The sequence below is a fragment of the Camelus dromedarius genome, chromosome 19, assembly GCF_036321535.1.
Source record: "Camelus dromedarius isolate mCamDro1 chromosome 19, mCamDro1.pat, whole genome shotgun sequence".
NCBI classification, from domain to species: Eukaryota; Metazoa; Chordata; class Mammalia; order Artiodactyla; family Camelidae; genus Camelus; species Camelus dromedarius.
Window position 1 is genome coordinate 25252081 of NC_087454.1, and position 17241 is coordinate 25269321.

General features: G+C 40.0%; 1 protein-coding gene across 2 annotated transcripts in view; it reads right to left on the minus strand.

Annotated features, from left to right (window-relative positions):
* BTBD9 (BTB domain containing 9) overlaps positions 1 to 10917 on the minus strand; it is a 342598-nt gene extending 331681 nt beyond the window's left edge. The window contains exon 1 of one of the 2 annotated variants that reach the window (XM_064476456.1): positions 10805 to 10917. The gene's annotated coding sequence lies outside the window, so the exon portion shown is untranslated. The remainder of the gene's footprint in view (positions 1 to 10804) is intronic. The other variant, XM_064476455.1, reaches the window with a different exon arrangement.
* Positions 10918 to 17241: the final 6324 nt, after the last annotated feature.

A 17241-nucleotide genomic window follows, 5' to 3' on the forward strand; every position in this document is an offset into this window, starting at 1 on the left:
TCTGTGACAGTCTCTTCTGGTTCTGCTTTTATCTCCATGTGTCTCTTCTTTAACTACTGTCTCCTTAAGAGATGTGTTTCCCAGGACCATGCTTCCTTTATCTATCTACCCTCCTGGTTTCAACCACCACCTACTAGTTTCCAAATCTCTGTCTCTAGCCCAGAGCACTCCTCTGAATTTCAGATTTGTACAGTCATATGTCACAATATGATACTGCATGTCCCTACTGACACCTCAAATCAACATACTAAAAACAAAAATAACCTTTTTTTCTTTTTTTCTGAACTAACCTTCTCTTAATGCACATCCTCCTCCACTGTCCTTTATCTTAATATGTGGTAGCACCACACAGTACCCATGCTAAAAACCTGCAAATCTTCCTTGACTCCTTCCTCTCCCTGATCCCATCATATCTAATCAAGTGGTTAGATCTTCTAATTTTACCTCCTAAATATCCCTCTAATTCATCTCTGCTGTGCCTATTTAATAACTTCTATTCTAGTTCAGGTATCAATCTCTTACCCAGATTACTTCAACAGCTTCCCAACTATCTCCCCGCCTCCCACTCTCTCCCCCTCCACTCAATTTCACCTTCACCCGGCTTACAGAATAGTCAATCTAAAATAAATATATAATCACACTACTCTCCTGCTGAACACTTTTTAAATAATTCTCCCATTAAAAGGCCCTGGAATCAGATCTCTGCACTTTGGGATCCACTCTCTGTACTCATCAGACATGGCCTTGAAACAGTCACTCAACTTCTCTGTACCTCCATATTTTTATTTGTGAATATCCCAGAGGATTAAACGAGAAAACAACTATAAAGCACATAATACAGTTCCTGGTATACAGTAAGTGCTTAACAAATGGTAGTTATTAGTGATCATATTAATAAACTTGTAATGATCACTGGGCTGGTATACAAGTTCACAGTGCATACATGGTCCTTCCTTGAATTGACCCTTGCTTACCACTCCAGGCTCCTCTATAAGAATGCCCTGCCTCTTAACTTTATGCTTCAGCAACGCTGAATTTAGTAACTACTTACTGTGACACACTTAGTCAAAAATACATATTCCTTTCACTCCCAGCATAAGTAAGGCCTTTTTCTTCAGGCCTAATGAGAAGTGTTACATTCACCAGGAAGCCTTCTCTGAACATCAGAGCTTATTAAAATGTCTCCCCAGGTGTATTAGATAGACAGAGGAAAGAAAGTCACCTGGGAATCTCTTCCCCAATTCCACTTGAATTAGGCCAATTCTTGCCACAAAGGAGTCACCACATACTCAAATTTAACTTATGTGAATTCAACTGTGTTCCCAGAAGGAGGAGTTAGGAACAGTGAGAGCTCCCCATCACTCCACTCAATGACTGTATGCTCCTTGCTATAATCAAGCCTGAAACAGAAGGTAAGAGTGACTTTAGAAGTCTCTCAACTACTGACACATGTGTGGAGGCGGCGAAGAATTAATTGAAGGCTCTAGAGACAAGAGAGGTAGAAAAGTGGCAGAATAGAGTTATCCTGCCTAGGAGAATTAACCATTAAACTTTCCTTTAAAAACTCAATAGGTGATTTCTACACGTCAAAACAGTTTGATAACCCCTGAAATAAATGGTACACAATTACTTCAGTAGTTAACAAAGTGTATATTTGTTAAGGTTTAGGTGATTAAATGTGTGATGGAGGTATGACAGACCACAGAGAGAGTGAAGAAATCAGTGAACACAACGCAAATATACACAAGATTATGACTACTACACAACAGCAAAACAAGTATCAGAGAGAACTATACCAAGCCACCAATTACTTAACTGCAAAAATAGCTTCATAGAGGGACTTCTGAGGCAGGTCAGGAATTGCTTAGTAATGGTGGCACTCATGAAGTGAGGTGTTGTTAAGAAAAATTAGGAATGTCAAATCAAACTTCTAGTGAAATTAAATTCTCATAATCCAAATTAGCTTATGTTGGGATGTGCATGTATTAAGAAAACCATGACATGGTACTTTGGAGGCATTTAAGGATCTTCCAAAGAAAATTTTGACAGTACTTGATTTTTACACTCTGTCTTGACTTTAGAATACCACCACTAACCCCACCATCACCCCAGCTATGTGACTCCACTATATTCTCTTGCTAATGCCACCATCTGCTGGTAACTGGAGCCATGGGTTTCCATTTGAGTCTCCAAGACTTGACTGATTCCACAGTCAGCATTAAAAACAGAAACACTGGAACCCAGCTTCCCAAGGAGAGAAATGTCTGGTTCTGCTTCAGCTAGCACAGACGAGGTGTCTATGGGAAAAAACACAAGTTGTAAGGAAAGCAAGTCCATGCAAGTTCCCCTAGGGGAAGTTAAACTTTGCTCTCCTTTGGAGATTACACAACATCCCTGCTATTAATCACCTGATATTACTTTTACTCCTCCTCCAGTAGGCTACAAACTCCTTGAAGACAGTCATAATATTTGATGGGAAAATTATCAAAACTGCCTCATCCATTAATCTCCTTGGCAAATCATCACAAAGTACTGCTTTAGGAGAGCACAGATTTTTCTAGTGATTACAACTGTCTAAAATTGGAATGAGCTGCTTTATAAAGAAATAAAATGCCCATCAAAAAGGGACTTGCTATATCTGTTAAAAGGCCACTTTTAAAAAAGTAAAATCATACAAATATAAAACATGTCAAAGATTTTAACTCATCAATTAATGAAGCAGCCAGTAAGATAATACAATCAGTTCAAAAGAGAAGTCAAAGAACACACGTACATATACACAGGCTATCTGGAATGCTGAAACTGCTTTACAAATAGATGCTCAGCATCTCCAGGACAATACTCAATTACATTCCACTCAACAAATTCACTTGTATTTCTATGGACAAGACTAATCTGCATTACAATCAGTTTTCTGCAACTTACAAAGTTATAAAATAGCTCAAAGACAATGAAAGGTGCAGATGACCTAGAAGAGTGCAACAGATAGGACAGTCAGTAATCTTCTGCGCCCATTTCATAGTTTTTCACAATTTTCCTTGACAACAACCATACAATGGAATATTACGCAGCTGCTAAAGAGAATGAGGCACCTTTTCGTGTACTGACATGGAATAGCCTCCAAGGTATGAGAAAAAAGCAAGCCGCAGTACGGTAATATGGTGGGTGACATTTATATTTGAGAACATGGGCATATGCCATATACACAGGGTGTATTTCTGAAAAGATATATAAGAATGTTAATATTGGGGGGAATATGGTGAAGGTTATATGAGAATTCTTTTGTCTAAAGTTAGGTTAAAAGAAAAAGTTAGAAGAAAAAAGTAAGCAGATAATTAATACTTGTTGAGGGTAGGGGTGGTGAATTCCAGATTTAGTTAACATCTAAAGAAACAAAGTCTCAAAATATGAACCAAACTGTGACATGTTCTGACAAGGTTACCTGACTAAATCAGTTATCTTCTATATACACCTTTCAAAGAATGAGATTTGGAATTAAATGGACCTACTTTAGGACCTTATTCAAGAAGAGTTTCTAAAGTACCCAGAGAACTTTAATATAAGTTAACAGACTTATCTGTTACTTATCATGTAACCCCAAGTCTGTGCTCTATGGAAGTTACAATGTGTGCCTTTAGACACTGATTAGGCAAGTACTTCCTTCTAATAGTTTGGAAGATAAATTAATTTATCTAGAAATGGTTGATTTTATTTGAGGTTAATTATGAAAACTATTAAATAAATGTAAATGAAGTTATATAAGGATAAATGCATAAAATAGAATAAAAGTGAAAAGATTCCAGCTGTACTGGAACTAAAGCTAATGAAATAGATGCAAAACTTTAAGAAATCACCAACAAATCTGTAACTTATGAAAACTTGCTTTATATTTTAAAAACCACTCACTACCTTTTCTTCAGAGCATTCCAGAAAATACTGTGAATACACAAGCCAGAAAAATTACAGCATGTGCTACAAAAGAGACAATATCAGCCAAGGAAATGACTTTATACAAAGACAAAGGATTTACGGTTGTTTTAAAATATGTCTATAAATTCCTTGACATCCCCCCAAAAACGTGGAGCCTAACAGCCTTCCCTTGAATGTGGGCTGAACTAAGTGACTCACTTATTACAAATAGAATATATCGAAGCGGCAGTGTGTATAGTCAAGGTAGGACACGTGAGGCATGTGCTTTCCTCCCTGCTCTCTCTTGCATCATTTGCTCTCGGTGAAGCCAGCTGACACATTGTGAGGACACTCAAACAGCCTTAGAAAGACCTAAGGCCTCTGTGCCAACAGCCATGTGAGGCAGCCATCCTGGAAGCAGATCCTCCAGCCCCAATCAGGCCTTCAGACGACTGCTGCAGGGCTGGTCACAGCTTGACTGCAACCCACCAGAGATTCTGGGCCAGAACCACCCAGTTAAGCTGCAAATGAATTCCTGACCCAAAAATATTGTTAGATAAGAAATGTTTGTAGTTTTAAGGTGCTAAATTTGGGGGGGGGGGGTAATTTGTTACATAGCAATAGGTAACTAATATAAGGTTTAATATTTAGACATCTGTATAATTATAATCTTTTTAAATTTATTGTGGAATTAGATGAAATCGACTATGCTTTACAAAGATAACTGCAATCAATATTTCCAGGAATGTATAAAATAGGATCCAAAGAGATAAATTAAATCAGAATAAGAACATTAAACCCTAAGTAGAATATACATACAAGTATTTAGCTTGTAAAAGATTGAAAAACAAACACTTGGATGGGTGAAAGAAAAAGTGGTGTGAAGAGGAAATTAGCTGGGAAATCTCAAGTACATAGTTTACATTGAGCAGCAAGATATTTTTCACTAAGTGATTTAAAAAGGAGTTCTGGATTTACTTTAAATGTCATTAGCTTGGAAAAGTACAATTCTTCCTCTAGAAGAATATACCTATACACAGAGAATGGGAAATCTGAATGTTTATGTAAAATAACTTCTCAGTGAACTAAAAAATTTGGGGTCAAATATAGCATATTTTCACAGGAGAATCAGCATTGGCACCTTTAATTGTCTACCTCCTTTTCCCTCTACCCTTAACAATATTATCAAATTGTCCCCATTCAGGTAATTATTAAAATTCTAACTTCTCCAGCAACCTTCCCCAAATGAGCAAAAACAAGATAGGATCTCTCCTTTTGGACACCTGCATGCCAGGTCCTCATGCTGACACCAGGAACTGACATGAAGAGCATCGGCTCTGGAGACCAAGCCTGGAGCTGAAGCCCTGCCCTGGCATACTGGCCACAAACCACAGGCCGACTGTGCTCCCCCCTCAGAAGCCCAGCTGCCTTATCAGTAAAATGAAGATAATACACCATTTACAAGGTTGTTATTATAAGGATTAAATGACATTCAAAAAAAAAGGCCTACTATAATGTAGCCACTCAATATACTGTATCTAGCTGTCAAATGACCTTTTTGCTTATATGCACTACATTTCCCAAACCAAAAAAAAACAAGGACACAGACTGCCAGAATATTTTTGCTATCATATAAAGATCTAAAAGGTAGCCCAGGAGATTAATGTGGATTTATGACATGTTATAATTTCTGGAACATTATAATAGCTTGTGAGTTGATACCAAAATCGAACACTCAGGTACTCAACAAGTATTGGAGAATCTAGACTGTGATCAATATTCATATAGCACTTATTATAGTCTACATATTAAGTTATACATATTCTGTGTAGTAAATGTTTTTTCTCCTCTACCAAGCTACATATCCTCTGACTGCTTTAAAAAACTTTCTTTATACCTCTATCTTTTATCATGGCCCCTTACATGCATAAGGCTGAGTGAATTTATCTTCAAGTCCTTGGTGTCTACTCATATCAATATAGCCTTAAGATTGTAAAATTCAGGCATCAGATCTTTACCTGACAAGATATGTGCACACTTACTCACACAGTATCCAGCCCTAACTAAAGCCAGTGTTAGGTACCCGGAGCAATGATCATTTCTCTATGTGCATCACTCTGTACAGTTTCTGGCACAGAGTAAATACTTAATGTTAGCTGAAAGAATAAATGAGAGAGAACAAGAGCCCAAGAAACGTGGTGGGTAATTAACTAGTCTGTCATCAAGCTACAGCTTCACTCCTGAGATCTCTTTACAATGTGTTTATATCTTTGTACAACTACTGTTTGATTTCCTTGTACAGCAGAACTCCCTAATCACTTCCTATCAGAAATTAGGACTAACATTTGTGCTACATGCCAAAAGTCCTCAGTATATGAGACATGTAAGATCCAAAGATTGTAATTTGACACTTGTATTGACAATTATTTTGCAAAATGGACTCCCTGACATTAAAAAAAAAAAAAAAACAAAGGGAGGCAGAATATCTAACACAAAGTCAAAGCACCTATTTGAAAGCTATTGGAAAGAAATTTTCTGCAGTTATTGTGTTTGTGTGTGTATGTGTGTGTGTGTGTGTAAAATTAGAAACAGTACCTTCTCTGTGACCCAGCAGAGATCTAAAAGGATGAATTTCAAATCTGTGTATGAGTACATGCAGTCATGCACAAGGATGGTAATAAGAAACTTCAAAGGTCCATTCAAACAATGCTATATGCCAAGCAATATACCAAATTCTGGAGAAGAGAGAAATAAGCATGAGATGAGGTGCACGAATTGGAAAGCAGACTGGCAGATCTAGAGAGTCTGTAGGCTATTACTTTCTCATCCGTCTCCAAACTCTCTCTTGGTTCTCCATCATCCTCAATCTCTTTGCCAGCCTCTATGCTGGTTCCTCTTCTTTCATATACCCTCTAAATCAGTGGTTCTCAAAGTGTGGTCCTGGAGTAACAGCATCAGCATCACCTGAGAATTTGCTCAAAAGGCAGATTCTCGAGCTCCACCCAGACCTACTGAATCAGAAACTTTGGGAGAGGGGCTCAGAAAGTTGTGTTTTACCGAAGCCTCTAGGTTATTCTTGATGCATGCTCAAGTTTGAAAGCCCATCTAAGTTTGGTCTAAGTACTGATTTCCAAAAGTTCTACTCCTTGTCCTTCCAGTTCTCACCCTTTACTTTTCTGGGTAGGAATATCTTCTTCTACTACCTCTACAACATAATTTACAATAGCAACAGCTGTCATTTATTAAGCATTTATCAGTCACCATTCTGATTGTTCACATTCTATCTTAATCTCCACAATTCTTAAAAGTATTATTAACCCCACTTTTCAAAAGAAACTTAGATTTAGAGATGCTAAATAACTTGCCCAAGGTCACCCAACCCAACCAATAACAGAGTGGCATAACGGAGATGTGACATCAGGTTTTCCTAACTCCAAAATCCACAGCATTAACTACTATACTAACTCCTAGAATGGTACTACTTCCATACCCTTGGGGGCTGTCAGTTACATTACAATTATTCCTAAACATCTCATGAACTCTGGAGTAGAATTTCCAATTACCTAATGGACCTCTCTAAACTCCACACAGGGGCCTTAAAATTGACATACCATCATTTCTTCCCTCCACTGTAAATCTGTTCCTCCTTTTGTGTTTTCTAATTTAATGTCCTCATAATCACCAGTTATTCAAACTAGACATGTCACCCTTGACTTCTCACTCTCTCTCACCTCTAGCTGTTCATAACATTGAAAGATTTTAACATCTAAAATATTTCTACAATCCATCCATTCCCATTGTCCCTTTTCAGGCTCCCAGCATCTCTCACCTACATCCTAACTGGTGTCCTTGCCTCTCTACTCTAATGCAATTCTGCATATGAACTGCCAGTTGACTTTCTGGTCTGATTCTACCTTCCAGTGCTCTCCATGGCCAACATGGGGATAGGACTGGAAGGAGGGAGTCTAGGATTTTTAGAATGGAATAGAAGACCGCCTCATAATTTGGCGCCTACCATACCTTTCCTGTCTCATCACTTCTGCCATACAATAAGCGTAAAAGAAACAATTCACAGTTTTCCAAAAATCTCTTTCAATTTTAATCTTTGGCAACTTTGTTTATGCTCTCCCCTCTGTCTGGAATGACTGTTTTCCGTTTTACATGTGGCAAAATACTACTTTACTTTCAGGGCTAATTTACACCCTCTTCTCTTTAAAGTTTTCCCTGACTCTACCAATTTCTTCCCCAGCCAAAGTAATCTTTAGCATTTTATTTATTCCAAAAGTGGTGAACTCTTATAACATTATGATTAGTGATTTATCTCCTCTGCTGAACACTTAGTATCTCAAATATAATGTGTCTTATTTGTCTTTCCGGCACCCAACACAGTGCTTACTAGAGCCAGCACCCAATAAATATTTGCTGAGCTGTTAAATAATGCAACACTTGGTATTGCAACACTACACAGGTTAGCAATTCAACTTCAGGTTTATGCAACACTCAAAAGAATGCTCACATAACAACAAAAGATAAAGACTAAAGGTTCAATATTCAGCAGCAGCATCTTTAACTTCCTCAAACCTTTTTGTTAATATTTTTGAGTACCCCTCTTCAAATAGACTCCTTTCCCAGCTAGTATTATTTGTATATTTTACAGGAAGAGCAGTAACTATAAACCTCACAGACCAGTATAAGAGATAATCCCAAGCAAAACTGTGTCGCTGAGAGTGGCTGGATAATTGCTTTGAGTACATTATTTCAGCAAATTTCCAATGGAACAGCCCAAGCACATCAAGTAGATTTTAGAAATGAGGACATGCGCTGCTGACTAAATACATAAGATAAACACACATTAGTGAGGCATTTGTTCAAATTAGTAACTGAAATCAGAGGTATACAACCACCTGATTCTGGTTCAAATATAATCTCATTTCATTTTCAGTAAGGATGACACTTCTGTTTAAGACTCTACTCTGAGTAACACAACTCCATCCCTCCTAACAAGCAGCTGTTATCAGTAGGATGCTGATTAGTCTGTCTTAGTCTTAACACTCACCCTTCTTAACCTGCTAATCCTTCACTCTCCAATTTTCCCGACTTTATGCTTTATTCATGGGGCCTGTTAAGTCTCCTCAATATAACCCTCGACCCCCCAATGACCAAATTCACTCTATTTTCTCAACATGACTTTTCTCCAATAGAAATTTTACACTTCTTTCGAAGACCAGATCAAATCTTACCTCTTCCAAAGGGTTCACTAACAGTGCCCACAAGTCTTATCTTTTCTAAATTTCTAGTACTAAAGTACAGCACCTCACATAGCACCTGTTTACATACCACCTCATTTGGTTTCATAACTGTTTTATATAATATGCTTTATATTCACAGCTAGACTGCTCTTAAAGGAAAAAATCCAGGTCTCTTATATCATTTGTAATCCCACAATCCCCCTCCAATATGTAACATAATATTGGGCATGGGGGGCACATGCATTAACTACTTGAAGGAGTGAACTAAATGCTTGCTATACACTGACACGGCTTTTCCACAGTGTCGTATGTAATAAATATCTATTGCGTGCCTCCTCTGTGACAAGACTTTTGTAGGTGCTGGAGATATGGCCCTGAAGAAAACAAACATGATTCCTGTCCTAAAAGCTATTATAGTCCAGAGATAGTGAATTTCGAGTATTCTAAAGTTACTGAGCAAAGTTATTACTGGTTCCAAGATGTAAGAACCTCAAGCAACATACTTTACAGATCCTCAGTTATGAAACTAAATCACAGAGTTTTAGAGCTGAATGAAAAATTGTCTTGCGCAAATCATGATGAAATTTCAGTATAGTCTATCTACCAGTTCTAGGCACTGCCTTCATCAACGATCAGAAAAGACTAACTTCTTTCCTACTTCCAATACTCCCTTCTCCCAAGGATGGTCGCTGCAACCACCATACATCTACCCACGAGGGAGTCCACCGCACTGAGAAAGCACTGGGCTGATGATATGCTGCACTTCTACATTCAGGTGTGTCCCATTATCAATTCGTTGAACAGAATCTGCATTTTCTGCCTAGTAAAGAACAAGCCTGTACTACTTTAAGGGAAAATAAGAACCAGTGCCTCCGTTCTTCCTTGGCCCTAATAATGACAGAAGCACAACGTGGTTTGGGGGAAATTAAACAGCTGATTTGAGTTTATGAGGAAAAGCTGAGGATGACTATCCGCCTCTCCGCCTCAAAATCTGTAGCAACGATGCGATAAAATGCTTAGGGCCAACAAAGTTTTGTGCGTGCATTAAGCATGTGCACACACACACACGTGAAGTTGGAAGTTCTAGGCAACAGGTTTGGTCGCCCCCTCTCTACACTGAGAGACCGCCTTCCCCAGGTCGTGGGTGTGTCTGACGCCGCACACAGGCACTGATTCACAACCCTCTCCATAACAACCGGCACCTCCTCGGAGCCCCGCCAGGGCAGGGGCGTTGAAGGCCCCAGCAGTGCCAAACTTTCCCAACCCCAACCACGGCGTCCCCGGTTCCGCCTCGTCTCAGTCTCGCGCAGCCTCGTCTCAGGCAGGACGCGAGACTGCTCTGGGAACCCTAGCTTCTCCGGATCCCGACTCCTCCGTCCGGGGGCCTGACAGAGCCACGCCGAGACCCCCAGACGCCTCCTTCCCACGACAACTTCTAGGACTAGAGCGCTCTCGCCTGCCCCTCACTGCCGCTTCCCGGGGCGCCCGCGCCCAGAAACTGACCCTCGTCAGCCCCCGTCCCTGCTCCTTCCCCGCCCTCGGAGAAAACGGCCGAGGGGCGTGGAGGGGCGCGCGTCACCGCACCCCGGGCCCGAGTAGCAGGTGCGGCCAGGCCCCACCTCACCGACGAGGCCGGAGCTACTCACCCCGACGATGTTCCTCTGCGACCTAGCCGCCGGCACAGACGCCTCTTCCGCCTGCTCCGCGCCCCGCTCGTAGCCACCGCCCCCTCGGCCGCAGCCGACGCCGCCGTCCTCGCCGCCGCCGCCGCCGCCGCCGCCGCCGCGGCGCGCGCCCGCCCTCACGCACACCGCCGTGGCCGCGCACGCGCCTCTGCGCTCTGGCGTCACCTAGCAACTGGTCCGCGGCGGATGGGCGGGATCCCAGGGCTTAGGGCCGGAGGTCGTGTCCCGCGGGCTTTGCCGCTTTCCCCCACCCTCCCGACCCTCTGCCCTCCTGAGCAGGGGGCCTCTGGGTGTGGCTGCCCTACTGGGACCTGGCTCCGAATAAGTCACGTCACTATACGTCACTGTGTGGCGTCACTGCAAATGGAAAGTCCCCGCCGAGATTGCCGGGGCACCTGTGGTGGAAAGAACAGTGGCCTCGTCTAGACTGGCGTGAACCCATCGGCCACTTCTGCCAGATGCAGAAAGGTTCTCCAAGGACTGGGACCAGAAGAGGCTGAGTGTGCGGTTAATGTGGAAGACTGCTAAGTAACACTCGATAACTCAGCAGCAGTGTGTGATGGACCAAACCTTGATTCCTCTGACTGTTTCCTCATTTTTATAAATGAGGATAACAATATCCATCCTGCCAAGTTGGAGAGTTGTGAGGCTAAAAGGGAGCGAAGCATGCAAAAGTGCTTTGTAAAGCATAAAGCCCGTTGTACTTTAAAATGTATTGGAAGAAAAGACAGTCGAGCTAAAACAGTTAAAAGCACGGACTTTGGAGTCAGAAAAACCTAGATTCAAGTCTGATCCTGGATGTTGGACAGTCAGTTATTTACCCTTGAGCAAACTGGAGGTCCGGGGTGTCGGGGTTTGGAGAGAGTACTGGAAAGGACATAACTCCAGGCAATGGAAGCTTCGTGAGTAAAGGAATGGAAGTGAAAATAGGAAGAGCAAGGCCTGAGGCAAGGAAACCAATTATGAGGCCGTTGCTGTACTCTAGATGAGAGGGGATCAGAGTCTTAACCAAAACATTGGCTGTGGGAATGCAGAGGAAGGGATAGAAGGGATATATACCACTGTTAAGGTGGTAGACTTGACAGCACTGAGTGAGGGATAAATGAGTAGACCAAGTTTCTAGCATGAGTGCTGGGGTAGATGGTGGAAACATTTAGCAAGATGTGAAGAATGATGAGCCTGGGTTATCCACAAGTTTCTGATCTAAGTTACTAGATAGTGGTGGTTACTATCCCAGGAAGATAATCGGATCTGTGGCATATGACGATGAGTTCAAATATGGATATGTTTGTTGGGGAAACACTTATTCTCCACTCATGATATCTCCCTCCATAAGGAGTGACATCCATTAATATAATACACCTGGCCTCTCACTGCACCCACCTCCAGCTCACCCCTCTCTGGAGCAGTGGTAAATTTAAAAAGAGAAACTGCACACATGTAGCCCATCCCATTTTTTTTCTTCCTAAAAGAAAGCTGCACCAGGGAACGGCCTTGCTGTTCTTCTCTGATACACCAGGAGCAGGGCCTGGGGGTGGGATTGAGGGTGCCTAGTCCAGGGCTACAAAGTTAATAAACCTATTTAATTCCAGAGTTTAGCATCAGGGAGCTCTCTATCCACAGGTAATAGCCAATACCAACTCTGTCAGTAGTATACAGAATTATGGCCCCTGAAAGATGTTCATGTCCTAATCTCCAGAACCTGTCAACATTACCTTACATGGCAAAAGAGACTTTGCAGGTGTGTTAAATTAAGGATCTTGAGATGGGGAGATTATCTTGAATTATCTTGGCTGAGCTGGAAGCAGAAGGATCAGAGTTAGAGAAGAAAGCAGAGGACAGAGAGAAGGATTTTAGGAATCTGCATATCTGGCTTTAGGAATGCAAGCATCATCTAGAACCTGGAAAATGCAAGGAAACAGATTCTCCACTAGCACCCCAGAAAGAATGTAGCCCTGCCAAGGCCCTTAATTTAAGGTTTCTGATCTCCTGAACTGTAAAATAATAAACTTGTGTCGTTTTAAGCCACTAAGTTTGTGGTAATTTGTTATACAGTAATAGGAAACTAATACATTCAGTAATAAAGATGATAGTTGGTCTCCTGCTGCATTCTCCTCTATCTGGAAAAAAAAGGGTGCAGTTTATTGGGCTCCCTCAAAGACTACTGCAGTGTGATTGATAGAGGGAAACTTCACATCCAGAAGGAAATATCCAATAAGCAGTTGAGTTACACAGGTCTGAATGAGGAGAGAAGTTGAGTTAAAATAAAATAGATTTAGAGGGCATTAACTTGTAACTGGTAATTTAAGTCCTAGACATGGATGAGATCAATCAGAAAATAAAGAAGAAACAATAAAGAGGAAGTATGTTTAAAAAGGCAGTGGCAGATGAACAGAAGCCTACAAAGAAGTCTGAGCAACAATGGCCAAAGAGATAAAAGAACTAGATGATCATAATACCTCTGAAGCCAAGGTAGGAAAGAACTGCAGGATGGAGAGGTGGTCAGCAGAGTCAGAGAGCACAGATAGGTCAGGCATAAGGGCTGAATAGCATTGACTGGATTTAGCAACACAAAAGTGGTGACCAACAATAGCAACTTTAGTGATGCTATAGAGATAGACATCAAATTACTTGGGTCTGAAATGTAGGTCAGTATAGTGGATTGGCGTCTGGACTGGTTGATGGGAGTTTGAGGTTCTAGCCTTGGTTCTGGTCACTAACTAGCTTGGGCAAATCACTTAACTAGTCCATGCTTTGCTTTTTTCTAAAGGAGAAAGGATCAGGCTGTATATGATTTTCACATAAATTCCTAGAATCTCCCTAATTTTATATTAGACTCATTTGCTTATAACAGCACATTCAAATCCGACTCATTTCTCCAAACGGTGAGAGTCAGTGTATTATGTGCCAGCTTATGTCCAGATACTATGGATATGGATAGGATACAATTACTCAAGAAACTCAGTTTTGGAAGGATATGTTTGGATAAATATGTAAGTATGTAACTACTTGCCATAGCTCTTTTTTAAACAAAGCAAGGTATATATTGAATGAACTGTGACTGTAACAATATACTACATACTATAATAGAATTCTGTGTGAAGTGACATGAGGGATGTATAAAGTGAAACAGATGAGGATACAATCATTTTTTGCCAAATGTAAATCAAGGTATTATATTTACCTATTCTCTGAGTGGGCAAAATGTGCCTCAAAAATAGACGTATCTATACCAAGGCATTTCCAAGGTGACTAAAAGAAAAAAAAAAAAAAACCAGGGAGTTGTACTAAGCCAATGCTGATCATTTAACATTATTTCTAGATAACTGTTGTGATCTGAATGACTGTTTATGCACAGCTACTTCTAAATTAAGTACACTATTCAATTGGGAAAAATAGACACATAAAAATTGAATGCAAGAGTAATTTTTTTCCACCAGATCCATGAGGAAACATTTATTACCTGCTACATTTGCTCATCTAATCTTCATATATTATCTCATTTAATTTAACAAACATCAACTTACTGTATCAATAACTGACATTATATCGCTGTTTTTGCAGCGCGGGATACAAAGTTTAAGCAATTTGGCCAAGGTCATACCAACAGCAGTTAAGTAGTAGGCAAGGCATCCTCTTTCTAGGAAACCTTCCCTCAGGCCCCATTTGGTCTAAGAGACCTTCCTTTGTACTACTACATCATGTGCACACCTTTATTTTAGCATTTACTGTAATAATGATGATGCTTACTATGTGCCAGGTACTGTTTCAGGTACATTCCGGGCATTAACTCATTTAAGTCTCAAAATAGCCCTTTGAGTTAGGTGATATTATTAATCACAATACTTTATAAATCAGGAAACTAAGGCACAGGAAGTTTAAGTAATTTACCCAAGGTCACACAATTAAAGTGATGGAGCCAGGAATTAAGGTCAGGTAGTCGGGTTCTAGAGTCCATGCTTTTATGCCCCAGGCTGCTGCCTTCACTTACTCTCTGATAACATTGAGAGATTCTAAGTAACATCATTTTCAGAACTCACCAGGGCAATTACTCTAGGGTTGTTGTGCATGGTATGGCTTTGTATTCCTTATTAAATGAACACAAGATAAATTTTCTCTTTTCGCCAATTGCTATGAAACACTTGGCCACCCTTGAATAACTGATGTGTTCTCTCCTCATAGGCAATGTGAATTACATAACTGGCTGTTTTCTCCTTTCACTTGGAGCCAAGAAGCTCTGAGAAATTTGTGGCTCAGCATTAGTAATTGAGAGGACTCTTGGCCTGCATATCTGTATTCGGTTGGTTGGAAAATTTTCAAAATAAAAAGTGTGGGGAGAGAGAATAAAATCTTCTTTACTTTTTAAATTGTTGTCATTGTATATTTGTTTTATAGTTAGAAAAAGTAAACTTTGTTTTTAAAAGAAAGGTTGCAGTTTTGCATTTCTCATGCTTTGACCCAGTGGACAAGAACTAGTTTCAGCTTAGGTTCCATGAGTTCAATAAAGAATCCTAGTTCCTATAAAACCAGGACTTCTGTGACCTTGAAAATCCAGAACAATATAATTTGTTTTCAGACAGATCAGAAAGAACTTCAGGTAGCATAAAGCAGGCAAGTGTGGCCCACCTTATTTTTAACCAACATGTAAATTTGAAATCACTTTTAGACTATTTGAATATATGCTGCCTTTCTTCAGAGATAATAAAGTCAATCATCTTCCTTAATGCTGATGATATTTTATTATAATTAACTTTAATGTACAGTTGATTTTGTGGTTCAGCATTTGTCAGAAAGAATGGATAAAGGTCACCTGTTCCAAAACTAAAATAATTATTTTAGTTACATGTCCTGAAATTTAATTGGCTTAGATCCAGTAACTCAGTACCAGATTCATTTTTTTGTTTAAGGGTATGTTTTGCAAGTAATTCTTCCAGGTAGATTTACTGGCCAGTCACCTTGCTAAAAGCCATATATTTTATGGGAGCATTATTCAGATTTTTCTACAGCCGGAGTGAACAACTGATAAGTTCTTCTTTGAAAAATTTTCAACCCAAATCTTTTTTTAAAAATTGAGTTATAGTCAGTTTACAATGTTTTGTCAATTTCCAGCGTAGAGTACAATTTTTCAGTTATACATGAACATACATATATACATTGTCGCATTCTTTTTCACTGTGAGCTACCACAAGATCTTGTGTATATTTCCCTGTGCTATACAGTATAATCTTGTTTATCTATTCTACATATGCCTGTCAGTATCTACAAATTTCGAACTCCCACTCTGTCCCTTCCCACTCCCCTCCCCACTGGCAACCACAAGTTTGTATTCTATGTCTATGAGTCTGTTTCTGTTTTGTATTTATGTTCATTTGTCTTTTTCTTTCTTTCTTCTTCTATTTTTTTTTTTTTTTTAGATTCCACATATGAGCGATCTCATATGGTATTTTTCTTTCTTTTTCTGGCTTACTTCACTTACCATGACATTCTCCAGGGACATCCCATGTTGCTGCAAATGGCGTTATGTTGTCATTTTTATGGCTGAATAGTATTCCATTGTATAAATATACCACCTCTTCTTTAACCAGTCATCTGTTGACGGACATTTAGGCTGTTTCCATGTCTTGGCTATTGTAAATAGTGCTGCTATGAACATTGGGGTGCAGGTGTCATTTTGAAGTAGGGCTCCCTCTGGATATATGCCCAGGAGTGGGATTTCTGGGTCACATGGTAAGTCTATTCCTCATCTTTTGAGGAATCGCCATACTGCTTTCCACAGTGGCTGCACCAAACTGCATTCACACCAGCAGTGTATGTGGGTTCCCTTTTCTCCACAGCCCCTCCAGCATTTGTCATTTGTGGACTTTTGAATGGCCATTCTGACTGGTGTGAGGCGATACCTCATAGTTTTGATTTGCATTTCCCTGATAATTAGTGATATTGAGCATTTTTTCATGTGCCTATTGATCATTTGTATTTCTTCTTTGGAGAATTGCTTGTTTAGGTCTTCTGCCCATTTTTGGACTGGGTATTTTTTTTCTTAAGTCGTATGAGCTGCTTATATATTCTGGAGATCAAGCCTTTGTTGGTTTTGTCTTTTGCAAAAATTTTCTCCCATTCCATAGGTTGTCATTTTGTTTTGCTTATGGTTTCCTTTGCTGTGCAGAAGCTTCTATTTAATTAGGTATCATTTGTTTATTCTTGCTTTTATTTCTATTGCTTGGGTAGACTGCCCTAGGAGAACATTTTTGAAATGTATGTGAGATAATTTTTTGCCTATGTTTTCTTCTAGGAGGTTTACTGTATCTTGTCTTATGTTTAAGTCTTTGATCCATTTTGAGTTTATTTTTGTGTATGGTGTAAGGGAGTGTTCTAGCTTCATTGATTTACAAGCTGCTGTC